The 16,970-nt window shown below is 45.8% G+C and overlaps 1 long non-coding RNA gene across 1 annotated transcript; it reads right to left on the minus strand.

Annotated features, from left to right (window-relative positions):
* Positions 1-1,650: 1,650 nt before the first annotated feature.
* Positions 1,651-8,539, minus strand: LOC143441506 (uncharacterized). The gene is made up of 3 exons (XR_013108992.1): positions 8,496-8,539; positions 7,143-7,505; positions 1,651-3,874 (listed from the first exon to the last, which is right to left on the minus strand). It is a non-coding gene; the product is annotated as an uncharacterized LOC143441506 (long non-coding RNA).
* Between the last annotated feature and the right edge of the window lie 8,431 nt (positions 8,540-16,970).

Genomic DNA, 16,970 nt, shown 5'->3' on the forward strand with positions numbered 1-16,970 from the left:
CTACATAAATAAGAACTTTTATAGATAAATTTGAATTTCTGTCTTTGTGAGTTTATTCATTTATTTGCACTGACCATGTGCCTGTCCACATGGAAGAAAGACGCTTGGGTCTAAATTCCACCTCTGCCTGGTTGGTACATCTTGGTTAAGTAGGTTAACCCTGTGAGTCCAGTTTAGGGAGGAGGAGGAGGTTAATGTCTGCTTCAGAGTATAGCTTGGCATGCTGGTTGCAACCTAACACTGGAGAGGCTGAGGAAGACCATAGGTCAGGAAGTTTGAGGCTAGCCTGGTCTAAACAGTTCCAGGTCAGCCAGATATACGCAGTAAAAAACTGTCTCAAATAGTAAAAAACAGAGAGAGAGAGAAAGAGAGAGAGAGAGAGAGAGAGAGAGAGAGAGAGAGAGAGAGAGAAAGGAGGGATGTGGAGAATAAAGGAAATTTGAAACCCAAAGGGGAAGCTTAGAGGAGAGCTCCGTGAGGTCAGCAGGCAGTAGCTATTCTGGGTTGTTTGTCCTTCCCACCCTCCTCTTGGATCCGACCCGAGCCACACTGCATTTGGGATGTTCTTCCTCTGCTGCTGGGCCGAGCTGAACTTGAACTGCTTCCGTTCTCCTTAAATATCCCTTTCCTCTGGACAGGATGTTCCCGACCAGCCCAGCCCAAGACACGACACGGTGGCCCTGCTCAGCCCGGCTAACTTTAGTTTGCTATTTTCGGCCCGAATTTGCCCTCTGTATATCATTTACACTGAGTGCTCTCTCCAGGTGGGATGGTTCTTAGGTGATGCCCCAGGATTGTCGGACACAGTTCAGTTGCAGCGGGGCAATCATCACACTCTTGTAATCCCAACATTTAGGAATCTGAGGCAGGAGGATCACCTTGATTTTGAGGCCAGACTAAGCTACACAGAGAGACTCTGTTTCAAAAGCCCAAACCAGGGGCTGGAGAGAGTACAGGTTGCTTGTCCAGAGAACCCGAGTTTAATGGCCAGCACACAACCACCTGTTTCTCTAGTCCCAGGGGATCCAACACCCTCTTCTGGATTCTGTGGGCACTACAGGTATGTGTTTACAGCTATACTTGCAGATCAACACACACACACACACACACACACACACACACACACACACACACACAATCTAGCAGCTCTGGCCAGCTATAGAGTCAAATGGACCAGAGTGAGGAGTTAATATTTTAGGTCCATGATTCTTTATTCTTGTGTTTCTAGATCTGCAGATGCAGACTAGGCAGCTCTGCTTCCATCCGCAGGTGATCTGGGCTGACCTGAACATTCCTAATCCTTCTTGGGCTAGTGGCTACCTGAGGTGTGTTCTTCTGAAGGTTACTGTACAAACTCCAGGGACAAAGTCAAATTATGTAAGCAGGGACTGTGGGCAGAGCTCAGGGGTTGAGCCCTTGCCTAGCATGTGCACGGCTCTGGGTTGATGCCCAGCATCCAAAACCCCAAAGCCAAAACAAATGAACATCAGGAACTCTGGGAGCGCAGGGCAGGCTCTGCTCACAGGACGTTTGTTAATATCGCATGGGCCAAAGCAAGTCACAACAGCCAAGCCCAACACAGGAGGGAGGCACAGTGCGTTCCTTCCTCAGCTGGAGGCCATGAGAGTTACCTGGCATTTACAGGTTTGTTTTCTTTTCTTTTCTTTTTTGGTTTTTCGAGACAGGGTTTCTCCGTGTAGCCCTGGCTATCCTGGAACTCACTCTGTAGACCAGGCTGGCCTCGAACTCAGAAATCCGCCTGCCTCTGCCTCCCAAGTGCTGGGATTAAAGACGTGAGCCACCACCGCCCGGCACAGGTTTGTTTTCTTGGTGAAAAACCACTACACATACTGTTGGTGATATTCTGAAGATCCCTGTTTACTCCTCCAAATCGGTAGAAGTATGTTTAATCTGTTCTAAAGAAAAAAAAAGTATTGCATTTTATTTAGTGTGTGTGTGTGTGTGTGTGTGTGTGTGTGTGTGTGTGTGTGAGTGATGGCATGCATGTAGAAGTTAGAGGATGACTTTTAAGGAGTGTGCTCTCATGTCAGTTGGTGGAGTATTTTCCTAGCAAGCATGGAGTCGTAGGTTCAAGCCCAAGCCTCATGTAAACTGGATGTACTGGCCCATGCCTGTAAATCCTGGCACTCTGAGGGAGGAGGTCGCACTCTGAGGGAGGAGGCAGGGGCACCAGTTTAAGGTCACTGTCAGCTACCTAGGGAGTTTGAGCAACCTGGGCTACATAAGACTGTCTCGGAGAGAAAAATTTGGAATAAACATCCTAATACATATGTTCCTATATACATATGTTCATATATATTCCTATATATGTTCCTATATATTTCTATCTTCAGGGTCAGCGAGAGCTGAGGCTTACAGCCCAAACCCAGCAAGGGACAAAATAGTATAAATAGTATAAATAAAGTGATATTGAAACTCACCCAGACTCATTCATTTGTATACTATCGGTAGTTGTTTTCACCTTATCCCAGGAGAATTAAGTCATGGACACAGAAACCCTGTGGCCAACAAAGATGAAGCTGCAGACCGTCTGGCCCTTCAGAGGGAGAGTTTGTTAACCCCTGCTTTATAGCTTGGAAACCGCATTATGTTTTTGTTTTTTGGGATAGGGTCTCACTATGGCTCTGAACTTAATATGTAGACCATGTTCTTCTGTCTGCCTCTGCTTCTCCAGTGCTGGCATTAAAGGTGAACGCCAACATATGTATTTATTAATATTAACAGGCGTTATAGAGATTGCTCAGTGGTTAAGAACACTGGCTGCCTGCTTTTAATCCCAGTACTTGGGAGGCAGAGGTAGGTAAATCTCTAAGTTTAAGGCCAGCCTGGCTGGGCAGTGATGGTGTACGCCTTTAATCTCAGCAGTTGGAAGGCAGAGACAGGCAGATTTCTGAGTTCAAGGGCAGCCTGGTCTACAGAGTGAGTTCCAGGACAGCCAGGGCTACACAGAGAAACCCTGTCTCGAAAAACCAAAACCAAACCAAAACAAAACAAAATAAAAATAACAACAATAAAACCCAAACAGCACTGATTGCTCTTGCAGAGGAAGTGGGTTTGGTCCCCAGTACTAACCTGGTGGCTTACAAAACATCTGTAACTCCAGCTTCAGGGGATTTGGTGCCCTTTTCTGGCTTCCATGAATACCAGGCACACATGTACTTCACAGACATACATGAAGGCAAAGCATCCATATACATAAAGTAAATACAAATTTTTTCAAAATTACCTTAGCTGGGTGTATTGGCCTTTAATCCCAGCACTTGGGAGGCAGAGGCAGGAGTTCAAGGCCAGCCTGGTTTACATAGTGAGCTCCAGGGACAGTCAGAGCTATATAGTGAGATCCTGTCTTAAGGAAAACACAACACAACAAAACTAAAAAAGGTCTGGAGAGATGGCTCAGTGACTAAGAGCACTGGCTGCTCTTCTAGGGGTCCTGAGTTCAATTCCCAGAAGCCATGTGGTAGCTCACAACAGTCTATAATAGTATCTGATGACCCCCTCTGGCATGCAGGTATGCAGGCAAACAGAGGACTCACATACATTAAAAAGAAAAAATAATTTACATCAACTCTACAGGCAACTGAGGAGAGCTGGGAACAGGACAGATGGCAATTGGTTGTTCAGTGCCAAAGAGTCAACCCTGAAAGCATCCAAACATCCATGCATACATACAAGGAAGGAACGGGGGCTGGAGAGATGGCTCAGCAGTTAAGAGCACTGACTGCTCTTTCAGAGGTCCTGAGTTCAATTCCCAGCAACCACATGGTGGCTCACAACCATCTGTAATGGGATCCGATGTCCTCTTCTGGTGTGTCTGAAGACAGTGACAGTGTACTCATATAAATAAATAAATCTAAAAAAAAAAAAAGAAAAGAAAAGAGGCTGTGAATTTGAAGGGGAGCAGGCATAAGGAGCAGGGAGGGGTGTGAGCAGGGAGGGGTGTGAGCAGGGAGGGGTGTGAGCAGGGAGGGATGGATGTATGGGAGGATTTGGAGGGAGGAAAGGAAAGAGGCAATGTTCTAATTAAATTATAATCTCAAAAATAAAAAAAATTAAAACTCAACAGAAAAAAAATCAATATAACTATTTGCCAGTAGGTTATATAGTAGTATTTTTGGTTTTTTTGTTTGTTTTTGTTTTCTAGATGGGGTTTCTCTGTGTAGCCCTGATTGTCCTGGAACGTCCTCTGTAGACCAGGTTGTACTCAAACTCACAGACATCTGCCTGCCTCTGCCTCTCTAGGGTTGGGTTTAGACCTGACCTACCTGGCACTAATGCTTTTATTAATGCTAAAAGTTATTGGGAAGGCAGAGGCAGACAGATTTCTGAGGCCAGCCTGCTCTACAAAGTGAGTTCCAGGACAGCCAGGGCTACACAGAGAAACCCCACCTCGAAAAACCAAAAAAAAGTTATTGGGAGCTGGAGAGATGGCTCAGTGGTTAAGACCACTGGCTGCTCTTCCAAAGGCCCTGAGTTCAATTCCCAGCAACCACATGGTGGCTCACAACCATCTGTGATGAGATCCAATGCCCTCTTCTGGTGTGTCTGAAGATAGCTGTAGTATACTTACACTTACACACACATACACACACATACACACACGTGCACGCACACTAACGCATGTACGCTCAGTTAAGTTGTACATTGTGCCAGGCTGGGGTGGTACACCCATTTAATTCTGGCACTCAGGAGGCAGAGGCAGGTGGATGTCTGTGAGTTTGAGGTCAGCCTGTTCTATGGAGTGAATTCCAGGTCAGCCAGGGCTACAACAGAGAAACCCTGCCTCAACAAAACAAAACAAAACAAAACAAAACAAAACAAAACAACCAACCAAACAAACAAAAACAAAAAGTATAAATGTAGTCCTGGAAGTTGAGGTGGTTAGGAGCACTTGTTCTCGCAGAGGACAGGCGCTCAACACCACGCCACACACCAGAAACCACACCACTTCCTTGGGCACCAGGCATGCATGGGTGCACAGACACACATGCAAGCAAAACAGTCACACGGACAAGATAAAATAACCCTAAAAAAATCATTTAAAAAAAGTTATGAATTAAACATGAGGAGGAACGGGAGGGAGTCGTCAATGCCTGTGATTCAAATACATCGTATAAATGGATGAAAATTTCAAGGCATAAATAAATATTATTTTGGGACGGTGACAGCCACTTTAGATGTAACACTGAGTCCCTGAAAAAAAAAATCATTAAAAATAAATAAATAAATTGAGGGTGGTGGCCTACGCCTTTCATACCAGCACTCTGGCTGCCAAACCAGCTTGATCTTGAGCTGACACAAGCTTTGGCTTCACAGTGAGTCCCTGTGTCAAGAGGGAAACCTATCAGCAAAGAACGCTTGTCTCTGCCCCGCTGTCACCCACGAGTGGCCACTCTTAATCCATACTGTCAACACAGGCACATGCTCTCTTCATCTAATCTTCTCGGTGCTGGGGATTTTAACAATCTCCCTAGCCTGTCCTTACCCACAGGTCTTCCCGCCTCAGCCTTCAGTGGTCTGGGATAACCACACCCTAAATTGGTGCTGAGGATTGAGCCCCAAGCTGTCATTTGCCAAGTACATACCGTATTGTCAAGTTGTTCTGACACCTGCTTTCTGGTTTTTGTTTTTCTAAATGATTCATTTATTTTTGTTTTATTTTATTTTATTATTATTTTTTTCCCCTTCCCTTCTCCCTCTAGCTCTGGCCTGGCTCACTCCAGCCCAAAGGGTTTTTATTTATTATATGAAAGCACACTGTAGCTGTCTTCAGACACCCCATAAGAGGGCATCAGATTTCATTACGGATGGTTGTGAGCCACCATGTGGTTGCTGGGATTTGAACTCATGACCTCCTGAAGAGCAGTCACTGCTCTTAAACACTGAGCCATATCACCTATTTTTATGTGCATTGGTGTTTTGCCTGCATGTGTATCTGTGTGAGGGTCCCCTAGAACTGGAGTTACAGTTGAAGCTGCCATGTGCATGCTGGGAATTGAACCCAAGCCCTCTGGATCTGGGCCCAGTGCTCTTTGCCTCGGAGCCATCTGTTCAGCCCCTCTATCCTGCCCTTTATTTATTTTATTCTTCTCACTAGGCATTTCAATTTTTGTTGTTGTTGTGTTTTGTTAAATTTGTTGTTTGTTTTCTTTGGTTTTTCAAGACAGAGTTTCTTGCTTGGTGTGGCCCTGGCTACTCTGGAATTGGCGCTGTAGACTAAGGAGTGGTGGTGCATGCCTTTAATTCCAGTACTTGGGAGGCAGGGGAAGGCAGATCTCTGAGTTCAAAGCCATCCTGGTCTACAGAGTGAGTTCCAGGACAGCCAGGGCCACACCAAGAAACCCTGTCTTGAAAAACCAAACCAAGGGGCTCAGTGATTAATGATTAAGACCACTGACTGCTCTTTCAGAGGTCCTGAGTTCAAATCCCAGCAACCACATGGTGGCTCACAACCATCTGTAATGGGATCCGATGTCCTCTTCTGGTGTGTCTGAAGACAGCTACAGTGTACTCACATACAGAAAACAAATAAATCTTTAAAAAATTGTTTAAAAAACAAAACAAGCCAGGTGTGGTGGTCCACCCCTTAAACTCCATCATCTGGGAGGCAGAAACAGGCTAATCTCACTTAGTCCAGACAAGCTAGTGCTACAGAGATGATGTCAAAGCAAACAAAAAAATAAAGCAACACACACACACACACACACTCCACAGGGAATCAAAAAGAGAAAAATAAACTAAAAAAACCCAACAGTGTTGATACAGTCCTTCAGCAGAGCACTTGCCTAGTTCAGTTAACAATATCTCATATGTACACAAAATAGTGAAGCAGCCAGGTCTGGTGTAGAGACCTGTAATCCTGGCCCTAGAGAGGTAGAGGCCAGAGCACCAGACTAGGCTACCTAGTAAATTTAAGGGTCATCTGGACTATAAGAGGGGAAAAGGGGAGAGAGGAGAAAGGATTGGGGGTGTTGTGGAGGGGTAACCGGGAAAGCTGATATCATTTGAAAAGTAAATGAATACAATGATTAATTAAAATAGAAAGAAAGAAATCTTGTCTCAAAACCACAAGTAAATAAATAAATTGAGGCCGAGATAGCCCAGCTGGTAAAGACACTTACCCAGAGATAGCCTAGCAGGTAAAGCCATTCTTTTTGTTTTGTTTTGTTTTTTGTTTTTGTTTTTTAGAGACAGGGTTTCTCTGTGTAGTTCTGGCTGTCCTGGAGCTCACTCTGTAGACCAGGCTGGCCTCGAACTCAGAAATCTGCCTGCCTCTGCCTCCCAAGTGCTGGGATTAAAGGCGTGCGCCACCACCGCCCGGCCAGGTAAATCCATTCTTTATGCAAGTCGAGTCTATGCAAAGGTGGAAGGAGAGAGTGGACGCCACAGAGTGGTCCTCTGACCTCCACACATTCACTGTGGCATGTGGAGACATACATTCATCAGACTCAAATGAACATCATCCAGTGATATAAGTAAATAAACTGAAAAAAAAAATAAGAAAACGATTCATTTATTTCCTTGAGTGCCTGTATTTAGAGGCCATCGGTCTTCGGGTATCATCCTTAGCTACTGTAAAACGTCCTGTTCTCTCTTTCAACAATGTGTGTTCCCCGGGATTGAACTCATGGTTTCAGGCTTGGCAGCAAGTGTCTTTTATCTGCTGAGTCATTTCACTAGCCCTGTCAACCTTTCTTTTTGAGATAGGGTCCTTCACTGAGCCTGGAGCAAGCTGATTGGCTGGACTGGCTGGACAGAGAGCCCCAGGAATCCTCTGGTCCAGCCTCCTCCATGCCTCCCTCCCTCCTGCGCTGGGGTTAGGGTCACACTGTAGTATTTGACTTCTCACCTGTGTGCTGGTGATCCAAACTTGGGTCCTCCTGATTGTAAGGCAAACACTTTACTGACTGAGCTATCTGCCTAGCCCTGAGTGGTTTGTATTATTCGGATGTCTTAGTTTGGGTTTCAATTCTATGAAGAGACACCATGACCCTCCCGCAATTTTTTGTTTTTGGAGACAGGGTTTCTCTGTGTAGCCCTGGCTATCCTGGAACTCACTCTGTAGACCAGACTGGTCTTGAACTCAGAAACCCGCCTGCCTCTGCCTCACAAGTGCTGGGATTAAAGGCGTGCACCACCACTGCCCGGCAACCCCAGCAATTCTTATAAAGGAAAACATTTAAATGAGACAGGTTTACAGTTTTAGAGGTTCAGTCCATTATCATCATGGTGGGAAGCATGAAAGCAAGCAGGCCGACTTAGTGCTGTAGGAGCTGAGAGTTCTATGTCTTGATCTGCACGCAGTAGAAGGGGAGTGTGTCTTACACTGACTGGTCTTAGCTTAAGCATATATGAGACCTCTCTCAAATTCTGCCTCTGTAGTGACACACTTCCTCCAACAAGGCCATACTTCCTAATAGTGGCACTCTCTATAGGCCCAAGCATACAAATCCATGAGTCTGTGGGGGCCATACCTATTCAAACCACCACATCTGTTCTTTCTGATGGCTCATATCCTGAAAAAAAAAAAATAATGCAGATGTTTAGACACAGAATCCTGACATCGGGTGCACTTCATACCTGGATAGATGCTTGAGTCCCTGAAGAAGCCACCTACCTTTAAATGACTGTCATGTTTCAGACCATTAATGGCTACTTGGGTCACAGAGGCAAAGACTGAAATAATCATGGTGGTTTCTGAGGCCCCTCAAGACCTGGCCCTGTCTGATAAGGACACTCAGGCTTGTTCTAAATTTAACTTTGGGGAGGGACAAGGAGGTGGAGGAGAGAAGAGATAAATGAGGGAAGTCACTTAACAGCCAATTAACTAATGGCCCAAGCCAGCAAAAGACAGCCTTGCACTCCTTGACTCAGGGTTGTGAGTGGTACATGCCTGTTATCCTAGTACCTGTGACGCTGAGCTGGGAGGATCATGAGTTCTAGGCTAGCCTGTGTTATAGACCAAGACATTGTCTCAAAACAAGGAGGTTGATTCAGTTGGTAAAGCACTTGCTGTACAAGCTTGAGGATGTGAGTTCTAATCCCTGGCACCCATGTAAAAAGCTAAGTGTACTGGGAAGCAGAGCTAAGAGAATCTCCGGGGCTTTCTGGCTAACAAGTTTAGCCAATCGATGACCTCTAGGCTTAGTAAGAGGCCCCATCTACAAAAATAAAAGGGAGGGGCTGGAGGGACGGTGCAATGGTTAAGAGCACCCCGGCTACTCTTGCAGAGGACCCTGGTTCAGCTCTCAGTACCCACATGGCATCTCACAACATCTGTAATTTCAGTTCTAGAGGATCTAATGTTCTCTTCTGACATCAGAGTCCACCAGGCATGCAAGTGGCCCACAGACATGCACACAGGCAAAACACTCATACACATTAAGTAAATGTCTTAGTTAGGGTTTTACTGCTGTGAACAGACACCATGACCACGGCAACTCTTATAAGGACGACATTTAATTAGAGCTGGCTTACAGGGTCAGAGGTTCAGTCCATTATCAGCAAGGTGGAAACTTGGCAGCATCCAGGCAGGAATGGTGCGGGAGGAATTGGGAGTTCTATATCTTCATCTGAAGGCTGCTAGCAGAATACTGGCTTCCAGCCAGCTAGGATGAGGATCTTCAAGCCCACACCCACAGTGACACACCTACTCCAATAAGGCCACACCCACTCCAACAGGGCTACACCTTCTAATAGTGCCATTCTCTAGGCCGAGCATATACAAACCATCACTGTAAATAAATACATGAATACATATGTGAAATAGGACAAAGAGTGATTGAGGAAGTCCCAGGCCAATGACCTTAGACTTCCACATGCACACACCCCACACATAGTTACATATACACAAACTAAACCCATGACAACATATTGCCATGACATCCTGCTCACAAATCCAACCAATCCAGAAGCAGCAAGTCCTTTTGCTGCATATTAACCCCCCATTCTCAAGTTCCCTCAGATTCATGCTAGCCCACCCCCAACACCTATGTAGGTTCAACATAAATTTATGCTTTCTTTCCTCTAATTAAAATGTAAAGGGGGGCCAGGCAGTGGTGACTCACGCCTTTAATCCCAGCACTTGGGAGGCAGAGGCAGGTGGATTTCTGAGTTCGAGGCCAGCCTGGTCTACAGAGTTAGTTCCAGGACAGTCAGGGCTACACAGAGAAACCCTGTCTCGAAAAACAAAAACAAAAAGAATTTGAAGCTAGCTTGTGCTATATATCTAGTATCAGGCCAGCCAGAACTACATAGGGACATCCTGTCTCAAAGCAAAATAAATACAAAACAAATGTTTGTTAAAATCGGGTGTGTAACTTAGTGGTAGAATTCTCAACCAGTACTTGTGGAGTCCTGAGTTCCATCCCAGTATTGGATATCAGTGTGTCTGTGTGTGTGTGTCTCTGTGTGTGTGTGTGTGTGTGTACATGTGGGGACATCTATGTCTCATGATGCATTTGTAAGGTTTGGGAAAACTTTCAGGAGTTGGTTCTCTCCTTCATGATGAGGCAATCAGGGACTGAACTCAGGTCATCAGGCTTGGTGGCAAGAACCTTTATCTGTTGAACTATCTCGACAGACTCCAACGCAGACTTTTTAAAAATAGCTCTTCGACCTGGGTTCGGCAGACAAACTTCCTTTTTCTTCTTTTGGTTTTTGTGAGGCAGAGTCTTATGTAGCTCAGGCTAGCCTCACACTCCTGCTTCTACAGCTCAAAAGCTGGGACAAAATGGCTATACCACCATGTCTAATTTCATTCATTTTGTTTGTGCTTGAGACAGGGTCTGATTTAAGTGAAGCTGGCCTGTAACTCCAGAAAGTATTTTACCTTGGGTTCCTCAGCTCTGGTACCCTAGTCCAGAACCATCATGCCTGGCTGACAGCCATTTTCCTCTTTGCTACTTACACTGCTGAAAAAGCAGCAGGAACGTCTGCTAGCCCCAGACTTCTTTCTGGCTAGAATTTTCAACAGCTCAATAAACCCTTCTATTTCAGAGGTTCTGCGGTTCCTAATAGCTCTTAACCTTTTGGGGGCCCCTCTTCTTCCTGGCTCCTCTTTCACTTCCTTAAACGCCATGGAGCCCTTCCTGGTTTGTTCTGGTCTCAACATAACTCACAGAGATCTGTGAGATCAAGGCTGAGCAGGGCTCCCGGTGACACACACACACACACACACACACACACACACACACACACAGCTTTTGGGGCTGGAAAGATGGCTTAGGATGCATCTCTAATACTCATGTAAAAGGCATGGTCGTGCTTATATAGAACACCAAGCAGTCCGGGCGGTGGTGGCGCACACCTTTAATCCCAGCACTTGGGAGGCAGAGGCAAGTGGATTTCTGAGTTTGAGGCCAGCCTGGTCTACAGAGTGAGTTCCAGGACACTCAGGGCTACACAGAGAAACCCTGTCTCTCGAAAAAAACAAACAAACAAAAAACCACCACCACCAACAACAAGCAACAAAAAAAGAACACTGAGCTTGGGAAGGTGGGGGTCCACACAGATGAATCTCCAGAGCTCACTCACTGGCTGACTAGTCAGTTTAGTGAATCAGTAAGATCCAGGCTCAGAGAGATCCACTGTTAAAAAAAAAAATTAAAGACATCTAGTTAAAATTAAAGACACATGAGTATACACATATACACACTTTTTTTTTTTTTTTTTTTTTTTTACTGTTCCAGAGTGCTGTCTTGATAGCAAAGTCTTCCAAGTGCCAGATGCTGCTGTGCAGCCAAGAGTGAGGGCCACGGCAGAGTGAGCATCTCCTTGCCCCGCTCGCTTCTGCGGGGTTAAGGAACTGTTGGTTTAGTTACTCAGTAGACCATAGTGTCAGTCCTATGTGACCAAGTCTTTGAAGCCAGCATGCAGTGTGAACAGAGCTGTGCACAGTGAACCTGACTGAAAATGCAAACCCTAATTATTTAACTAGGCCTGAAACCTCAGTGCTTTAGAGGTATGGGTATGGGTGGGGTGGGGGGGGCATCAGGAGTTCAAGGCCAGCCTCAGCTAAATGGAGAGTTGGAAGCCAATCTGGACTCCATAAGGGAAGGAAGGAAGGAAGAAGAGAGAGGTGTGTGTGTGTGTGGGGGGGAATGAAGGAAAAAGAGAACAAAATTAGGTTGTCCTTTGGCTGAGACTGCATCACACCTCACCGTGACTGAGCTCTGGCGCCCAGGCCTCACACCATGGGAGCCAGCTCTTCTTTCTTTCCTTTCATAAAGTGACAACCCCCAAAACTGGAAGTGGCTTGTGCTTCTTTCTACTCCAGGTCAGAGAAGCTTCCCCTCTGCCTTCAGTCAGCAGGGAGCCCAGAGGTGGAGCCTGAGGGAAGCTAGGGTCTTGGGTTGGCCTCTTCTTGAACATTTCTGAGCAGAAGCAGGTTCTTGGGAGACCTGGTGGGGAAAGAGAGAAAGTCATCACAGGTGTGAGAAAGAGAGGCATCCCTGAGAGCAGCAGGGTGCAAAGCTGAGGTAGGTGGCACTTGGTCTTAAGGGCCCCACAGAGCTTGTGGGATGACTTGGCAGCTGAGAGCACTCATTCTTCCAGTTGGTGTCACTCTCATGAGTGGCTCACAATCTCTGGTAACTCCAGTGTCAGGTCTGATGCTTTCTTCAAATCCGTGAGCACCAAGTACTCACACGGTGCACACACACTCAGAACACGCATACTCACCGATAAAATAAATGAAAAGAAAAAGAAAAGAGCCAGGTGCTGGTGGCGCACGCCTTTAATCTCAGCACTTGGGATGTAGAGGCAGGTGGACCTTTGAGTTCAAAGCCAGCCTGGTTTACAAAGTGAGCTCCAGGACAGCCAGGATTACACAGAGAAACCCTGGAAGAGAGAGAGAGGGAGAGAGAGAGAGAGAGAGAGAGAGAGAGAGAGAGAGAGAGAGAGAGAGAGGTGAGGGGGGAGAAGAGGAAGAGGAGGAGAAGGAGGAGGAGGAAGAGGAAGGGAGGAAGAATGGGCCCCACATCCTTTTGTGCTTGGCAAAGTCCATGCTTACCTGAGAAAATCCTCATGTAGAGAATTCCAGGTACACACATGAGCCCCCAGACCTTTTGCTGGTAACCGTGTTTAGATGTGTGCGTGTGTGTGTGTGTGTGTGTGTGTGTGAATAAAACCTCAGGATTTTATTGTCTTTGTAACAAAATCAGTTTAGAACTGTATCTCTCTCCCTCCCCCAACCTTTCTCTTATGTGTGAAAGTTTTATCTGCGTGTGTGTATGTACATCACATGTGCGTCTAATGCCCTTGGAGGTCAGAAGAGGGCATCAAATCCCCTGGACCTGGTGTTACCAACAGTTGTGAGTTGCCATGTGGGTGCTGGGAATAGAACCCGGGTCCTCTGAAAGAGCAGCCAGAGTTCTTAACCACTGAGCCGTCTCAGTCCCACTGCACAACTCACGGTAGCCAGAATCTTTAGCTTTGCAGTTAAGCTCAACACACTGAAGATTTGGCAAAATCTTCTTTGTAGTTTTACCCGTTTTGCAGAAAATAGGCTTGATGTACCCCCAGTAGCCACTACACTTGCCCTTTTGTGGGGTGCCACATTTCTTGCAGAAAGTCTGGCAGGTTTCAGAAATAGCCACGTAGTCTGCAGGCATGTTGTCAGCCTTCTGCCACAGGGTGCTGGAAGCCTGCACTCCTGGAGCCTGGCTGGCAGAGACATGGTTGGCAGTGTTCCACGCACAGCACTGAAGACCACAGCTTCTGCCTGGCTCCCAGCTGCTGCAGAAGAGAGCCATGCCTGTGGGCAAGATTTTCCGAGACTCTGGGCCGTGTTTCTCTCCTGAAATTCCTTTTTTGGTGTTTGTTTTTGTTTTTGGTTTGAGACAAATTTTCATGTAACTCAGGCTGGCTTTGAACTCACTTGGTAGCTCAGAGTGACCCTGTGCGTATCATCTATGGCGTCCAGCTTGCCCGTGCTGGAATTACAGACAGGGCCACCGCACCCAGTTTAATATAAAGCCCTGGCTTCCAGAGTGCTTACCTCATAAGCCTGGTTCCACAAGCTCCATGAAAGGTGGAAGGAGAGAGCTGAGTCCAAGAAGTTGTTCTCTGGCTGGGTGGTGGTGGTGCACACCTTTAATCCCAGCACTCTGGAGGCAGAGGCAAGGGAATCTCCATGAGCTGGAGGCCAGCCTGGTCTACAGATGGAGTTCCAGAAAAATCAGGGCTACACAGAGAAAGCCTGTCTTGAAAACAAACAAATAAATAAAGTTTCTCTCTCTCTCTCTCTCTCTCTCTCTCTCTCTCTCTCTCTCTCTTCCACATGTGTGCTGTGGTACAGAAATACCCACACACCTGAAAGATGGGTCGGTAAAGAAGCTGCTGCCGGGTCTGATAACTTGAGTTCAATTCCCGGGACCTATGCTGTAGAAGGAAAGAACTGAGCTCTGCAAGACATCCCTGACCTCCTCGTGCTCATGAAAGCACTTCCCCACCCCCACTCCTCACATCATCACGAGGACCTGAGATCTGATTCCCAGCCATGTAAGAACCTGTGCATGGTGCTGCCTGTTTATGATCCCGAGGCTGGGGAGGTGGAGACAGGAGGATCCCCTTGGGTTTACTGGCCAGCTAGTGAGGCCAAATTGGTGAGTTCCAGGTTCACTGAAAGACTATGTATAAAAAACAAACAAGGGGCTGGAGAGATGGCACAGCAGTTAAGAGCACTGACTGCTCTTCCAGAGGTCCTGAGTTCAATTCCCAGCAACCACATGGTAGCTCACAACCATCTATAATGGGGTCTGATGCCCTCTTCTGGTGTGTCTGAAGAAAGCAATGGTGTACTCATGTACATAAAATAAATAAATAAACTTAAAAAAACAAACAAATAAAGCAAAACATGATAGATGTTGAATGTTGACCTCTGAGCTACACACACACACACACACACACACACACACACACACACACACACACTCACATGCACAGAGAACTAGGTTAGCCTCCATGTTCTTCAAGCCAGTGTCTCTGTTATCCTCAGCAGGGCTGGTGGCTGTACTTTCTCAGCCATGGGGGCCTCCAGTTTAAAGCCTTTCTTTGTATTCAGTTTAGTGGTTCTCCCTGTGGTCCAGGAGGGCTATGATTACACTTCCATAGAAGCTGCGTTAATTAATAGCAGTGATAAGATTTAATGAAGGAGGGAAGTAGGATCTAGCCTGGGGCTGCTTTCACAGAAGGCCATGCTAGCAAGCACTAAAGGCCTGACAGGGAGCTGCTCTCTGCCTCAGGAAGCCTCCCACCTACACCACACACTGACATCTCCCTGGAGACTGTTGCTCCATACAGCAGGTCCCTGTTTTCTCCCAGTGTTGGAGGCCTCTCTGCGATGAGTACAAACCCCAGTAGTCCAAGCCCAAGATATAGACTCACGGGAAACAGGGCATATTTGTCATTCCAACACTCAGAAGGCAGAGGCGAGGGGATTACCAAGAGGTTGTGCCTGGTCTACATGGAGTCTTAGGCCAGCCAGCCAGGGTTTCATAGGGAGACTTTATGTCCAAAAACAAAAACAAACAAACAAAACCCCGAAATGTCAAGTATGATGGTGAACACCTTTAATCCCAGTACTGGAGAGGCAAAAGTAAGTATCTCTTTGAGTTCTATGCCGGCCTAGTCTACATAGCAAATTTCAGGGTAACCTGGGCTCTATAGAGAGACTTTGTCTCAAAAACCAAACAAACAAATCGGAAACAAACAGAATGGAAATCAAAAGCAGTGTAAGGGTGAACATGATTGTCCAGGCTACAATCCTAGCACTGGAGTGTTGGGTGAAGGAGACTCTGAAGTTCAAAGTCATTCTATGCTACATAGAAAGCTAGAGGCTAGACCATGCCTCAAGAAAGCAAACAGACAAAACATTAACTGAGCCTGTGGAAAGCACATCAGGACAGATGTGACAGAAGACATTGTATATTTGCACATTTATCTATTATCTTTTGCATATATGAATATTATACAAGGCTTCATGTCAATGAGGCTAGCCTAGCACCCACCTACAACCCGTGACAACCCTCAGCCTCCTAAGAACTGGGATACAGGCATGAGCCGCCACACCTGAATATTATATGTGATATATGATTTATTATTTGCATGTATATACACTCTATGCAATACACTGCACATATGTACTTACTGTTTTATTACATATGCACATATGAACTCCATATATGATGCTTCCTATGTATCACATATAGACAGTATTATTACCGTCCCACTTACTGATGGGAAATCTGAGGCACAAGGAAGCTTAGCGACTTCCCTAGAGTTACCATGTCTGGCGGTTACCTCAGTTGATTAGAGCACAGTGCTAACAGAGTCACCAAGCCATTGAGTACCAGTTGATTTTGTCTCCAGGACTCCTTGGCTTTTGGGAGCCATGGTTTCACCTTGACAGATCAATTCTGGAAACACCTGTTTGTCTACCTCTGTCATTTCCTCCTTCCTAACACAATACAAGACCCAGAACTGATTGACTATATAATCCCAGTCTTCAGCAGGCAGAGGTAGGAGGATCACCATGCCAGCCTCAGCTACATAGCAAGTTTGAAGCCAGCCTGAGCTACAGAGTGAAAACTTGTCTCAAAAAGAAAAAGAAAAATGGAAGGCTTTTTTCTTAAATGGTCTACTTAAGCCAATTAACCAAGGTCAATTAAAGAATTTATAGCCAGGAGTGATAATCACTTGTAATCCTAGCACACAGGAGGCTGAAGCAGGAGGATTATTACAAGTTAGAGACTAGCCTGTTCTACATAGTGAATTCTGGGCCAGCATGAAAAATGAGAACCTGTCTCAAAAAAAAGGACTTATAGTCAAAAGGGTATCACATGATATATATACACACTATATATATATATTTTTTTTAATATAAAATATAAATATTTATATATATAACTTGTAATATATATATACTTTGTATATATATACATATATAC

This window comes from Arvicanthis niloticus, chromosome 2 (assembly GCF_011762505.2).
Source record: "Arvicanthis niloticus isolate mArvNil1 chromosome 2, mArvNil1.pat.X, whole genome shotgun sequence".
Taxonomy (NCBI): Eukaryota; Metazoa; Chordata; class Mammalia; order Rodentia; family Muridae; genus Arvicanthis; species Arvicanthis niloticus.